Raw genomic sequence first — 15,775 nt, 5'->3', positions numbered from 1 at the left:
AGGATGGAAGCATGAGACTGTGCATCGACTATAGGGAGCTCAACAAGTTGACGATTAAGAATAAGTATCCGTTACCCAGAATTGATGATTTGTTTGACCAATTGAAGGGAGCCAAGTATTTCTCCAAAATCGATTTAAGATCGGGATATCATCAACTGAAGATTAAACCAGAAGATATACCAAAGACAACTTTCAAAACAAGGTATGGGCATTATGAGTTTTTAGTGATGTCTTTTGGATTGACCAACGCCCCAGCAGCGTTTATGGACCTGATGAACAGAATTTTCAAGGAATATTTGGACAAGTTCGTTACAGTATTTATAGACGATATTTTGATCTATTCAAAGTCGGAGGAGGATCATGCAGAACATTTAAGGACAGCTTTGGAAATTTTAAGGAAAAAGAAGTTATATGCTAAATTGTCGAAGTGTGAGTTTTGGCTACAGGAAGTTCAGTTCTTAGGACACATAGTCAGTAACGAAGGAATCAAAGTGGACCCGGCAAAGATCAAGGCAATTACGAATCGGGAAAGACCGAGAACACCCACTGAGGTAAGAAGTTTCTTGGGATTGGCAGGATATTATCGACGATTCATTCAGAATTTCTCAAGAATTGCAACACCATTGACAAAGCTTATACGAAAGAATGAAAAGTTTATATGGAATGACAAGTGCGAAGAAATTTTCAGGAATTGAAGCGGAGATTAATCACAACACCTGTTTTGACACTTCCAGAAGATCAAGGGAATTTCGTAATTTATAGCGATGCTTCCTACAAAGGATTAGGATGTGTTCTTATGCAGCACGACAAGGTGATTGCGTATGCGTCAAGGCAATTGAAACCACACGAACAGAAGTACCCTACTCATGATTTGGAGTTAGCAGCTATAGTTTTCGCTTTGAAGATTTGGAGACATTATTTATATGGAGAAAAGTGTGAAATTTTCACGGATCACAAAAGTTTGAAATATATATTTACCCAGAAGGAACTTAATATGAGACAAAGGAGATGGTTAGAATTGATCAAAGATTATGATTGCTTGATTAATTATCATCCCGGTATGGCGAACATTGTAGCAGATGCGTTAAGTCAGAAGGAAAAGTTAAATGTATTATCCGTACCTGAAGAGATATATAAAGAATTTCAAAAATTAGAATTGGAGATTAGAATTTGCAAGCTTGAGGAAGCAAAAGTGTACAGTATGATTTTCCAACCGGAGTTATTGGAGAAAATAAAGAAATGCCAGAAAGAGGTAATGGATCAAGATATAAATAGTTTGGTAGGTGATGAATTATGCACGCAACAAGATGATCAAGGTATTCTTAGGTTTTCTTCAAGAATTTGGATTCCACCAGTAACGGAGCTGAAAAATGAAATTTTACAAGAAGCACATAGTTCAAGATATTCCATCCATCCAGGGAGTACCAAAATGTACAGAGATTTAAAGAAGAATTATTGGTGGCCAGATATGAAGAGGGAAATTGCGGAATGGATTAGCAAATGCTATACCTGTCAGAGAGTTAAAGTAGAGCATCAGAAACCAAGTGGATTGCTACAACCATTGGAGATTCCAGAATAGAAGTGGGAACATATTACCATGGATTTCATAGTTGGATTACCAAGGACAAGGACTAATCATGATGCCATTTGGGTTACAGTAGATAGACTTACCAAGTTAGCTCATTTTCTGCCTATAAATGAACGATTTTCGCTTGACAAGTTAGTTCATATGTACTTGAAAGAGATCGTAGTTCGTCATGGAGTTCCAGTGTCTATTGTATCTGATCGAGATCCAAGATTTAATTCAAGATTTTGGAAGAGTTTTCAAGAATGTTTGGGAACAAGACTGAATATGAGTACAGCTTATCACCCCCAAACGGATGGCCAAAGTGAAAGAACGATTCAGACAATTGAAGACATGCTACGTGTTTGTGCTATTGATTTCAAAGGAAGTTGGGATGAGCATTTACCCTTGGTAGAGTTTGCTTATAACAACAGTTATCACGCCAGTATTGGGATGCCACCTTATGAAGCCCTTTATGGACGCAAATGTAGATCTCCAGTATATTGGGACGAAGTAGGAGAACGCAAAATACTCGGACCTGAATTGGTGCAACAGACAAAGGAAGTTGTTGAAATTATCCAGAAAAGATTAATAGCTGCACAAGATCGTCAAAGGAAATATGCGGACCACTCAAGAAAAGACAAGGAATTTGAAGAAGGAAGCTTGGTATTATTGAAAGTATCACCGTGGAAAGGACTAACGAGGTTTGGGAAGAAAGGGAAGCTAAACCCAAGATATGTCGGACCTTTTAAAATCCTAAAGCGTATTGGCAAAGTAGCTTACGAGTTAGCATTACCTCCGCACATGGAGCACATTCACAATGTTTTTCACATATCAATGCTTAAGAAATATAATCCAGACTCCAGGCATGTAATAGAATATGAGCCAATAGAACTTCAAGTAGATTTATCATATGTAGAGAGTCCGATAGAGATTCTAGAGGAAAGAGAGAAAGTATTGAGAAATAAAGTTGTAAAGTTAGTAAGAGTATTGTGGAGAAACCCAAAGGTTGAAGATTCAACCTGGGAGTTAGAAAGTGATATGAGAGAAAAGTACCCTTATTTGTTTTCTTAGAGATTCTGAGGATAGAATCCTTTTAAGGGGGGAAGGATGTAATATCCGGGATATATCGTGTAATTATTTTTGCTATTATATAATTATTATGTGTGTTCAGTATCTATTCTGTGAGCTAATTGTTAAGTGTTATCTGTACTTGAATATTCAAAAATAATATTAATTGAGTATTTTAATTTTTATATGTCCAAAATAAAATATAGATAATTGTCATATCTTCCTAATTATTTTTATGTTGGTTTATGGATTTATAAGAATCATATGAAATTTCTAAAATATTTTTCCGGGTAATTAAAATCTATTTTATAAAAACGGGAACCAACCGACGTCACCCGTTGTTATGTTTTTGGAACCCGAAACTCTTTCGAGAACTCCTTCCTAACCTAATTATAATATTCCGAGCATATTCCATGTTTTGACTTTTTCGATCCGGCTTACGGTTTGTCCTGTGCGGGTCCCGGCGCAATATTTTCGATACAATATTCATTTCGGTAAATCAATAAAACCCGTATTTTCGATAAACGGGAGCTTTTTTATTAAACTATCCCAATTATCACTTCGTAATACGTGTAACCAGGCGCTGAGACCAAGACCGCAGTACAAATTGTACTGATTTGGATAATTATCCCAAAAAACCGATACCGTTTGGATCAGTTTTTACAAATAAACGTACCGTTTTATATCCGGAATGATCCAACGGGATACAAATTTTCCGTAATTATAAATAGCCTTTTACCGTATTTTATTTCGTATCAAAATCATTTGCAGATAGTTAATTATATAATTTTCAGAGAAAAGCCCTAATTTCCTAAAACTGTTCTAAGAATCAAACAGCAAAATGAAGGTGTTACTGATCTCTGTTTTCAAAGCTTGAGTAACCAAAACGAAGGATTTGAGGTGTTCTATCAGATTCTGAGCTTTGTTTCACTGCAGAAATCAAGGTTATTTTTCTAAAAATTTATTTATTTTCGAATTTATTTTATTAAAAATATGAATTTTTGTTCGGATGATTGTTTGTATGATTTGATGATTGCATGTTATAGAGCTTGTTTTCCTGATGATTTTCATATATCATACGTCTGATTTGGAGTTCAATAACATGCTCAAAAGTGGGTTTAATTTTCGAATTTAAAAATTAGGGTTTATAACCCGTATGAATGTTCTTAATTGAAATTTGGGGGTTTCTTATTCCGTGATAGATTGATGTTGTGTTATAGTGGGTTGTGTTCTCTGTGAAATTTGCAATCTAGTCGTATAAGTTTCATGAACCAACGAGGTCTGTAGAGAAGGGAGTTGTGTTTTGAAGTTTTCCGATGTTCGCCGGAAACTGGAAAACTTCACGGCCAAATTCCGGCCAACTCAGGGATTGTTAGGATGAATTGATTGCATGGTTGTGTTCCTGATGTTGTGTAGATGTGATCTGGAGGTGTTGGTGGGGTGAGGACGCCGGGAACGTGTTCTCCGGCGAACCCGACTGTTTTCCGGCGACGGGGTGTAAAATTGCAGTTTGGTCCCTGGACTTTTGGGGACGATACAGTTAGGTCCCTGAAGTTTCCAGACTTTGCAAATTTAGGATTCCTGTTTATAAAATGTTTAAAAATCATATTTCCTATTTATTTTTATTATAAAAATTCATTTTTAAATTCTGAAAATTCTAAAAATTATTATTTTATTCTAAAAATTATTTTTAATTCACAAATAAATCTAAATTAATTAGTTAATTAATTTCAGTTAATTTATAATTGATTAATTGGTCAATTAATTCAAAAATTAATTGATTAATTGATTTAATTAATTATTAATTGATTTAATTAGTTATTTAATTAGATTTAATTATTTAAAAATGATTTAAAAATTCTGAAAAATAGTTTCGAGCTTTAAAATATTATTCTAAATTATTTCCAAGGCTCGATAATTATTCTAAAGTTATTTCGGAGCCAGAATGGGCCAACCGAACCCTGTTTATTAACCCGAAATTGATCCAACGACCTGTTTTAATTCCGAAAAATGTTTTAAAAATCATTTTAAATACCAGAAGTCTATTTATGACCCGAGACTTCTTTATAAATAATATATCATTGATTACGTGATGTATTATGTGCTATATGTGACTTGTTAATTGACTATCGGTCTATATATTCGGTGTTTACTTGATTATTGCATAACTTTCAATCCGTTAATCGGATTTGGGTAAAACGAAGGGTAGATAGAAGTATGTGTTGAATAGAATTCCATGAGTAAATTATTGATAGATGCTTATGATATGTGAACAGAAGAGGCAAGACGTAGGAAAGGGAAACAGGTAGTTAAGGAGTAAAACGGTTGTGATTAGAAGCGAGTGCAGTGTAGTAAGCTAATACCAGGCAAGTGTTCTGAACTTTCTCGAGATATTGTAGTACTTGATAATCCTGTGATATTGCAAGTGCTTTGAAGCACAGAAACCTAAATCCTGATTTCAGTTATTGTCCTTGAGCCATGAATCATATTCTTTCTAATCCATTGATTATTGTATACCCAAACAAGAACCACAAATCTACGATACTACTTTACAAATACATACAAACTAAATACCAAACACTGAAATGAACTATTATATACTCAACCCATGGTATCTTATACTTTGAAAGATCAAATCCTTGAAACCTTGAAACGTTGATTCCTTTGTTATCCAATTCTTTCATTACCCAGCATCCAAGCTTTTAAATTGCCTTATTGATCCTTACAAGGATTGAAACCCTTTCATTGTTAAACATTTATTGTTGTTAATGATTTCGATTATTGTTTACTATTGCATATTCTGTTATTATGTTAGAATTGGATTGTTTTTATAAAATTGTTGACTAGATTCGTGGTCAGACCATATAATGGTCAAGTTAGGCCAATGTGTGCCTTGGATCCAGTAGTTAGAGCAATGTTGTGTGCCTTGCTCGGGGTTAGTGCGTGACTGATCAGCAGCCTAACCTTGGTTTTTAAATTAAAAGTATAATATCCAATTCTAAATCATAATCCATTGTTCACTTGATATCATAAACATATTCACCTGATGATCATTATTCTCAGTTTTGTCATTGTGACTTGCTGAGCTAGTTAGCTCATTCGTGCGATGTTGTTTATATTCTTTCCAGTTAAAAAGGAACCAGTTGGTAGAGAGGATCCCCAGTCCAGCGCGAGAGCTAGGGGTTCCGGTTGAGAAAGCTGAGCTAGTAGGCTTCTTTTGGAATAACTTAAGTTTGTAAAAGTTTGTAATAATGTTTAATACTCAGTTTGAATTTGAAATAGTTGGGATTTGAACGGTTTATAATATATTAGTGTGTTTGGCTTGTGTGCATACTTTAACCTGTTGCGGTCCGTGGTGGTTGGTAAGTAGGGTCATTGCATATATTATTATTATCTTTATTATTGTTATAAGCAGGTTATAATTAAGGTGTGTGTGTGGACCCCAAACTTCTGACCCGGGTTTGGAGGGCGCCACAGGTAGCTGGTCTTGAGGTTCACGGATAAAGGATTCAAGGTTTCATTTGACAAAAGAGACTACTCAATTATCAGCAAAAAGACTGGTGAAGTTGCTTTGAAAGGAGCAAGAAAAGGAAGCTTGTTTTTTGCAGATCTGTACTCAGTAAATAAGGATGGTATATGTTGCTTCTACAACAAGGTATCTATTGAGCAAAGCAAACTGTGGAACAAGAAACTCTCTCACCTGAATTACAAAGAAATTAATACCTTGGTGAAAAAGGAATTAGTGAGAGACATGCCAAATTTAGAATTTGCTCAAGATGAAGTTTGTGAGGCTTGTCAAAAAGACAAAATAAAAAGGTCTAGTCACAAAAGCAAAACTGTGAATTCCATAAGTGTACCTCTGCAACTTATTCGCATGGACCTGTTTGGACCAGTTAATGTCTTATCTATTTTATGAAAGAAATATGCACTTGTGGTGATGGATGACTACTCAAGGTACACATGGGTAGAGTTTATGCATTTAAAGGATGAAACTTCACAAATCATTATTGAACACATCAAGAAAATTGATAAGTATGCCGAAGATCAAAATTGTGTAGAGAGATTGAGGAGTGACAATGACAGAGAATTCAGGAATGTAATTTTAATTGAATTCTGCAAAGACAAGGGTATTGTTCAAGAGTTCTCAGCTGCAAGGACACCTTAGCAAAATGGGGTAGTTGAAAGGAAGAATAGAACTCTAGTTGAGGCTGCTAAAAACAATGCTACAAGATGCCAATTTTCTAACAAGTTTTTGGGAAGAAGCTGTCAACATTGCATGCTACACTCAAAATAGATATCTCATTAACAAAAATCTTGGCAAGTCACCCTACTCAATTTTGTCAAAAAGGAAGCCTATTGTGAAGCATCTGCATGTGTTTGCAAGCAAATGCTTTGTTCTAAAGGATAACTCTGAATATGTGGAAAAATTTGACTCTAAAGGTTTTGAAGCAAATTTTCTGGGATATTCATATGAAAGAATTGCCTACGGAGTTTATGTGCTTGAACAAAAGAAAATTATATGTGACTTTTGATGATGACAAGTGTCCAAGCTTGGAATGCCTTGATGAGAATGAAGCTGAAGCCCTTAAGTTTGAAAATCTAAACATTGATGATGATTCTGAAGATGACGCTAAGATCAATACAAGCAACAGAATGAATGAAAATTCAACTGAGCAAGTGAATCATGAGAATGAAATCTCATCTCATACACCTGAATTTGATAGCATAAATTAGGGGGAGAAAGAGGAGAAAGTTCTGCAAGTTATGCCAATAGTGAAGAAAATGAAGAAAATTCAAGTTAACAAAATCACACCAGAAAATGGGATAGGAGTCACACAAAAGATGAAATTATTGGTGATTCAAATGTTGGAGTGAGGACTAGAAGTGCAACTACAAATGAATGTCTACATGCATACTTTCTTTCACAAATTGAGCCTAAGAAAACTGAGGAAGCTCTATTTGATCCTGAATGGATATCTGCCATGCAAGAAGAGCTAAATCAATTTGAGAAAAACAAAGTTTGGAAGTTGGTTCTGCCTCAAAGAACAGAAGCATAATTAGAACAAAGTGGGTGTACAATAACAAAATGGAAGAAAATGGAATTGTAACAAGAAACAAAGCAAGGTTGGTTGGTTGTAAAAGGCTACTCACAAGAAGAAGGAATTGATTATGATGAAACTTATGCTCCAGTTATATGACTTCAAGCAATAAGGATCTTTCTTGCATTTACTACACACTTAAATTTTAAAGTATATCAAATGGATGTAAATAGTGCATTCCTTAATGGTGAGTTGGAAGAAGAGGTTTATGTGCAATAGCCACCTGGCTTTGAAGATCCAGAATTTACAGATTTTGTTTATCAACTGCTAAAGGCTCTCTATGGATTAAAGCAAACACCTAGAGGTTGTTATGACACATTATCAGAATTTCAGCTTAAACATGGATTCACTAGAGGAACAATTGACAAGACTCTGTTCTACAAGTAGCATGGTGGTGATATGATCTTAGTTCAAATCTATATGGATGATATCATTTTTTGGTCTACTAATGAAAAATTATGTCAAAGATTCTCAAGACTCATGCAGAGTGAACATGAGATGAGCATGATGGGAGAATTAAGCTACTTTCTTGGACTTCAAGTCAGTCAATGAAGTGATGGAATCTTCATCAACCAAACCAAGTATATTAAAGATTTATTAAAGAAATTTGGAATGGTTGATTGTTCACCTGCATCAATACCTATCTCTACAGCTACAAAGCTGGATAAAGATAAGAGAAGAAAATGTGTAGACATTTCAGGTTATAGAGGAATGATTGAATCTTTGTTGTAAACTTCTAGAAGACCAAACATTTTATTTACAGCATGTCTGTGTGCAATATTTCAAGCCAATCAAAAGGAATCACATTTGATGGTTGTGAAGAGAATTTTCAAATACTTAAAGGGAACATCAAGCTTAGGATTGTGGTATCCTAAGGGAACTGGATTTGAAGCTGTTGGGTACACAGATGCTGATTTTGCTGGACGCAGGGTTGATGGAAAGAGTACTAGTGGAAGCTGTCAATTTCTTGGTCAAAGACTTGTATCTTGGTACAGTAAGAAACAACAATATATGTCAACTTCCACAGCTGAAGCTGAATACATAGATGCTGGAAGTTGCTGTGCTCAAGTGCTTTGGATTAGAAATCAATTAATGGACTATGGCATTGTGTTACACAAAATTCCAATTATGTATGACAATACTAGTGCTATATATATTGCTGCTAATCCAGATAATCATTCTAGAACTAAGCACATTGATGTAAGGTACCATTTTATTAGAGAACATGTTGCAAATGGTACTATTGAGCTTATTTTTGTTCCAACAGAAAAATAATTGGCTGACATTTTCACTAAACCTTTGAATGAAACAAGTTTCACTAGACTTGTTGGTGAAATTGAAATGTTAAATTCTTCATCCTAAAGGAAAGTACTCAGTTAATATGTTGCAGCAGATTAATTTCTAATAAATCAAAATTAATTTAATTTAATTGGAAATTTATTTGAATATGATTTACAAATATTTCAGAATTCTCTGCATATTTATTTTTCAAAATTCAAAATTTAACTTTGATTTATTCAAATTCTAAGAAAAACCGTCTAAATGTTATTTTACATTTTCAATATGTGAAATTAATATAAGACAGAACCAAAAAGAACAAAAGTATATAGAGAACTGAGTTCTCGATAAGTCTAACTGACTTCTCAACAAGTCATTTTGAGACTTCTCGATAGAGTTCTCGATAAGTCTTTTTCTTGATGATAGGGAGTAAAGTAAACCCTGGTTGCGTAATTAATATCGCATTAATTATGCCTGGTTTGGGTTGTCAATAAAGCCCATTTTAAAGGGCCCAAAACCCTGAATATTATTTAATTTCATAATTAATTAATATGGGTAAAATCAGCAGATAAGTGAAAACCAAATATGGATACAATTCCTTAGAGATTGACCTCCAAGAAATCCCATGGGACAAGGAATCAATTTCCTGCATTATAGGACTCCAAAGTCTACTATAAATTTGAGACTTGTCCCCCAAGTCTTCTAAACCTAATCCAATTCAAAGGCATCCCATGCCTATATATGGGGTCTCACCCCACAAATCAGAAGTACGTTTTTTGACTTGGTCCTTGACAAACGGCAAAGTACGTAGGCATCTTGTAATGGCAGATCGAGTCACGAAGCACAAAAGCAGTCAAATCGAGCCTCGAAGCTCATGAACCCTAGCATTAAATACACCCTAATTATTTACCCATAACACTTGACTTCTCGAAGGACTTCTCGACAAGCCTCATTATGACTTCTTGATAAGTCTTGTAGAGATCTCGACATATGTTGATTCATAGAGTTCTCTACAAGTATCCATTTTAGACTTCTCGATAACTTAGAACTGAAATAATTTAATTTAATAAAATATTTTAGTAAAGTACTTTTGATAAAAAATTATTCTAATTTTATTTTGATTTATTTAAATAAAAATTGAAAAAATTCAGTCCATTTTGGACAAACTGGGTATCTATTTGACATCTCGGTAAATCACTATCTAGTTCTCGTCAAGAGCCTGGAAAGTAACATATCAATATGTATCTATTCTCTCACGTGACTTCTCGATAAGCAAATCCCAAATGTTCATTTCTACTTCTCGACAAGTCACTTACCTTTTTCTATAAATACCCAAACAGCTCGACATAACCCCTCTGCTAATCCTGTTCTGTACATGGACGTTCTCAATGAATTCTGGAATTCAACTATGGTTAGGACAGCTGTGCATGAGACTCAGGCTGTATCTTTGGTAGTGAACTGCTCAATCCAAGGCCAACAAGTGGAATTTGATGAAAATGATGTCAACAAGGCACTGGGAATCCTTACTGACAACATGGCGGAGGTACCAACTCAACAGGAGTTAGCTGAATTTATGGACTTCATAAATTACAGTGAGAAGATCAAACTTGCCAGCTTGAACAAGAAAATCTAAGGAGGGAATGGTCATTATTGTTTTACTCAATAGTGAGGGCCTTCACCTGCAGGAAGAGTGGGTATAACAATATATCAAGTATGGTCCAAAAGCTGGTGTTCTCTATATCTCACCAACAGGCACATTAATATGGGGCTATTGATCCTGGAAGAACTCAACACAAGGCTAACAATGCCTTTGGCCACAAGAGGTAAGGAAATTTCTTCCTAGGTTTAATATGTCTACCTTAAATTATAAAGTTATAGACATACATTTACTTAATGGTATTGATAGGACTATATTAGGAAATGGTAAACAAGTGTCCAAAATATTATTTAGTTCACTAATTATAAAGAATAAGGTACTAGTAGGTCTGAGAATTACTGAGTTTATGTTAGAGAGATTCATGACCTACCCTTACCCTATGCCTGATATGAGGTCAAGTGCTATATCTAATACAATTATGGCTCTTGTACCTGTGGAAGTACAAAGACAGGAAAACCAACAGGGGCCTTCCACAACTGAGACCCTTCTTTCTATACCTCTAGAAGCTAGGAAACCAACCACTTCATCCTCTCCACAGGGTGGATTGAGTAAAAAGAAGAAAACAAATGCACCCTTAACTGTGATTACTAAGAGTGGTGAGGAACAAACAGAAATAGAGTCTAACCTGGTCAAAAAAACCAAAGAAGACTAAGAAAACTGAGCTGACTACTCATGGAGCTACCTCTGTATTATCCCAAAAGGATGTAGTTGTAAAAGAGGGAATTAAACAAACTCTAGAGGCATCCTCTCAATAGGGTGTCTATATTGTATAAAGCACTCTCCCTAGTGTAATTTGTAAAGAGTCTGCACCCCAACTTGAGCACTCTTAAGTTGATGAAATAAGAAATAAGGATGGCACACACATTGAGAGCACATCAATTGAAGCTCCCTCATCTATTCAGAGGGAGCTTCCAACACTCAATGCTAAACATCACTAATCTCATATCTCAAGTTTCTTCTACATAGAATGTAACACTTGAATCCACTTCTCAAGTATTGTCAAAATCAAGTGACACAGTTCAAGAGACTGTGTTCAGCACCCAAGAACCACATTTAGATGGTGAGAGGCTACTAGCTGGGGTAGACTTTGATGACAGCACCAAAACCATAGGGGTTTCATCAGTTTTAACTAAAGACCCTGTGGATGTTTCGCAAGCACCTTCATGTGCTAAACAATTCAATTGGAGGTTCCTCAGGCAGGGACAACTCCCCTTAAACCCCGGATAAAATTGCATTATCAATAGAAGCGGGGAGTCAAATTACCAATGATCCAACTATTGGGGAGGCAAGTATAGCACATTAAAGTTCCAGTTCTTTGCAAGAAGAACAAGGTTTTGAGGCCATGATACATGTTAGTAACCTGGTCAAATCCCCTCTAATTTAAATGGAGGTTCCCATAATTGGTGAATAACACACTGTCATAACCACAGTTCCTACTGTGAGTTCAACTGTGACTCCAGTCACAGGGTTACTTGTTAGGTAATGAATCACACAGGGGGTGAATGTATTTTTATGTTCTTCTACTTTTCTTGAAGTGTTTATGGTGATGAACAAAGTAAATTAAAACCTTGTAATGAAATGTGTTAATATTGAATTAAAACAGATAGAATCAGTGAACACAGATCTTTCAAAACTCACTTAATTTTATTAAAAATTAAGAATGTCTTGCTACAAAATTTCTAGGCTCTTTGTTGATAAAGAGCTTAGCTTCTTCCTTGAGAGAATACAAGATTTCTGATCTAAATTGTTACATCTAAAACAAAGCATCCATTGTTTACTTTATAGAACAGTAAACAATGGTTATTACACAGTATGCAGTAGCATGTACTAAACCCTATTTTTGGATAACCAAATCTTTCTATTTCTGGCTTAGTGTATCTTTGCTAATCTTGCACACCTGTGACTTTACTTTTCCAGTTAATCTTGGCCTTTGATCTTGTACTCTTCAAACTACTTTTGTAGACTTCTCAATCCAACTGATTGGATTGTTTGTTGATTGATAATCTTGGATATTTAACTGATCTGCACTTTGTACTTTGAGTTTTACGTCGAGATCTCCAGTTTGGTATATAGAGAACTCGACATCTTGATAAGTATATTAGCTTATCGAGATCTCTCATCACTCTATAGTTGTTTTGACTTATCGAAGTCTTTGAGTTCTCTATAAGAGAATTTGTCTTGTCGAGATCTCTAAATTTCTGCTTGTAGAACTGACTTATCGATATCTTAGATATCTCTAGTGATATTTGATTTATCGATATCTCTGAGATCTCTAGTGATAATTTGACTTGTCGATATCTCCAATCTTCATGTCTTTAGTTTGGCTTGTGATAAGTGGATTTTATATCCACTTGGAATGCTTTATTACAAGCTTAAATTGGTGTTTTGGACTAAGTTGTTGGTATTTTGATGTGTTTTTGTGTTATTGCATTTCAGATATCAGTTATGAAGAAAAGAGCTTTTAAAGGAAATATGATGAAAAGTGATCAGAATTGGAATCCAAGGCCATTGTCAAGTTGTAGAGAATCTCAATATCTTCGCGTGGGCAGTTGAATCACCTAATTCTAACGAGTAGAACTCAAGTTATGGTCAAAACAAGATTCATCAGAATATTTTCCCAGTCAGTAGCTGAGCGCCCGCTCAGCAGAGCTGAGCGCCCGCTCAGAGAGCTGAGCGCCCGCTTAGAGAGCTGATCGCCCGCTCAGAGAGCTAAGCGCCCGCTCAGGAGAGTTGAGCGGCCGCTCAGGGCGCGGCCGGTTGTTGATTTCGCTAAAAAAGCCTTTTTTGAGTAGAATTTGATGATTTTAAGGGTCCAGGTCCACTAGGGGCGTATATATACTTAAAAAAAAGGGTTTTCATCATCCGGGAAAATTGGGATACCAAGGAGAAGACCTAGAAGCATAGAACAACTCCGAAAAAGAAGATCTTGTTTTCAACTTGTGATTCTTTGAATTAGTTGTAACTTTGGATGCTCGTTTGCGTTCTTGTTGAACCTAGATCTCGTTTATTCGTACTTTGATTATTATTTAGTTTATTAAGACCTTTTTTTATACCATGCTTTCATTGGAACCCATGGTGACGATGAGTTCGATTATGAACTAATCGTTGTCATGGGGTTCTAGCGGATTTACTTATGAATTTCAATAGTTAAATTATTTCGATATCTTGGTGTGTGGAGATTGATTGATATCCTAGTATGGTTGTGCTTATTCGTCTTATGTGCGTAGCTAAAATATAAGATAGCGTGTTAATCTCTATTGAAGCGACAGTGAATATAGAGGTTTAGAACTTGCCATGCTAGCATAGGTTCATGTATTTGTTATACATGATTCGTAGGTAACTCTAACCGTTTTACTTGCCCTATGTAATCAAGATAGATAACTTGTGGTTAAACCGTTATGTTGTCAAATTCTATAGATATATAGGGTCTCAATATAATTGGTGCCTATTTAGCTTCTATCTCTTTTGTGGATGTCTGGTTGAATGGTACTCGTGTAATGAAAGTTGGCGTTTATCAGTTTCGTGTTATCTGATTAGTGTCATCACCATCACATGCTAAGGTTAAGAACAATAAGGCTATTGAATGAAGTATTTAATGAAGTTAGGATCCCATGTTTGTCATATATAGTAATTCAAGTTCAATTCTCTTAGTTAATGTGATTTAGTATAATCTCTTAGTTTAATAAAAACCCAATTTGTTATTTGTCTTAGCATTGAGCGATAACCATACATTATTGCATAGGTTCATAAATTGAACTTAACCTAAACCAGTCTATGTGGGAACAAATCTGATTTATATCATATACTACTTGCGAACGCGTATACTTGCGTGAATATTAGCGCGTGTTTTCGCCCTAACAAGTTTTTGGCGCCCCTGCCGGGGACTCGGTGTTAATTTTTAGTTTATGTGCTTGTCATCAGTGGTCGTTAAAGTTCACTGACTCGAATTCTTTTACTTTCATAGTTTATTTGTTTGTGTTTCAGGTACTCATTACAATGGGAGATCCAGCAGCACGAACTAAAGCCTTGATGGACTTTTCTCAACCCAAGATCAATGACATTCAATCTAGCATTGTTCAGCCAGCTATCACAGCTAATACCTTTGAGATCAAGCCTGGCATAATTCAATGGGTGCAGAATTCAATCCAGTTTGGGGGTTCTCCAACTGAAGATCCTAATATGCACATTAGGGACTTTATTGAGATCTGCGACACCTTCAGGTTCAATGGCGTTTCCGAAGATGCTATTAAGCTGAGACTGTTTCCATTCTCTCTGAGGGACAAGGCTAAGAGCTGGTTACACTCTCTACCAGCTGGTTCGATTACTACTTGGGAGGATCTTGCTCAGAAATTCCTTACTAAATTCTTCCCTATGGCGTAGATAGCTGCAATGAGGAACGCTATTACTCAATTTATGCAGCAAATGGGAGAATCACTATGTGAAGCTTGGTAGCGCTACAAGGAGATGCTTAGGAAGTGTCCTCATCATAGAATTCCTGATTGGATGATCATCACTTGTTTTTACAATGGGTTGGAAGCACAGTCCAGACCCATGCTTGATGTAGCATCAGGCGGAGCATTATGTGCAAAGAGCTATGAGGAAGCTTATGATCTAGTTAAACTGATTGCTGCTAATGAATATCAGTATCCAACCCAGAGATGTCCACAGGGCAAGGTAGCAGAAGTTCTTGAGGTGGATATAGCTACGGCTATCACTGCTCAACTAAAGGCATTGTCTATGAAGATCGATTCTCTGGCTAACTATGGTGTTAAGCAGATAACCAGTGTTTGTGAGCTGTGTGCAGGTCCACATGCGACAGAGCAATGCGCTATATCTAGTGACTCAGCTCAGTTTGTGAGCAACTTTCAGAGATCACAACAGCCAGTTCCTGCCACTTATTATCCTGACAACTGGAATTATCCTAACTTCAGCTGGAGCAACAATCAGAATGCGATGCAACAACCATTCCAGCAGTTTGCAAATAAGCTATTTAACCCTCCTGGTTTTTAGCAACAATTTACACCAAGACAACAACTCCAACTTCAACAACAAACTAATGATGCAGGTCTATCTTTGAATGAAAAATCTGAATTGGAGGAGTTGAGG

General features: G+C 35.8%; 1 non-coding gene across 1 annotated transcript; it reads right to left on the bottom strand.

Moving 5' to 3' along the window:
* Nucleotides 1–15,055: 15,055 nt before the first annotated feature.
* LOC141662283 (small nucleolar RNA R71) lies at nucleotides 15,056–15,162 on the bottom strand. Its single transcript, XR_012550404.1, has one exon. It is a non-coding gene; the product is annotated as a small nucleolar RNA R71 (small nucleolar RNA).
* Nucleotides 15,163–15,775: the final 613 nt, after the last annotated feature.

The sequence above is a fragment of the Apium graveolens genome, chromosome 5 (genome assembly GCF_009905375.1).
Source record: "Apium graveolens cultivar Ventura chromosome 5, ASM990537v1, whole genome shotgun sequence".
In the NCBI taxonomy this organism is placed as follows: Eukaryota; Viridiplantae; Streptophyta; class Magnoliopsida; order Apiales; family Apiaceae; genus Apium; species Apium graveolens.
Note: the sequence above shows the minus strand (reverse complement) of the source record. Positions and strands in the feature narration are given on the sequence as shown.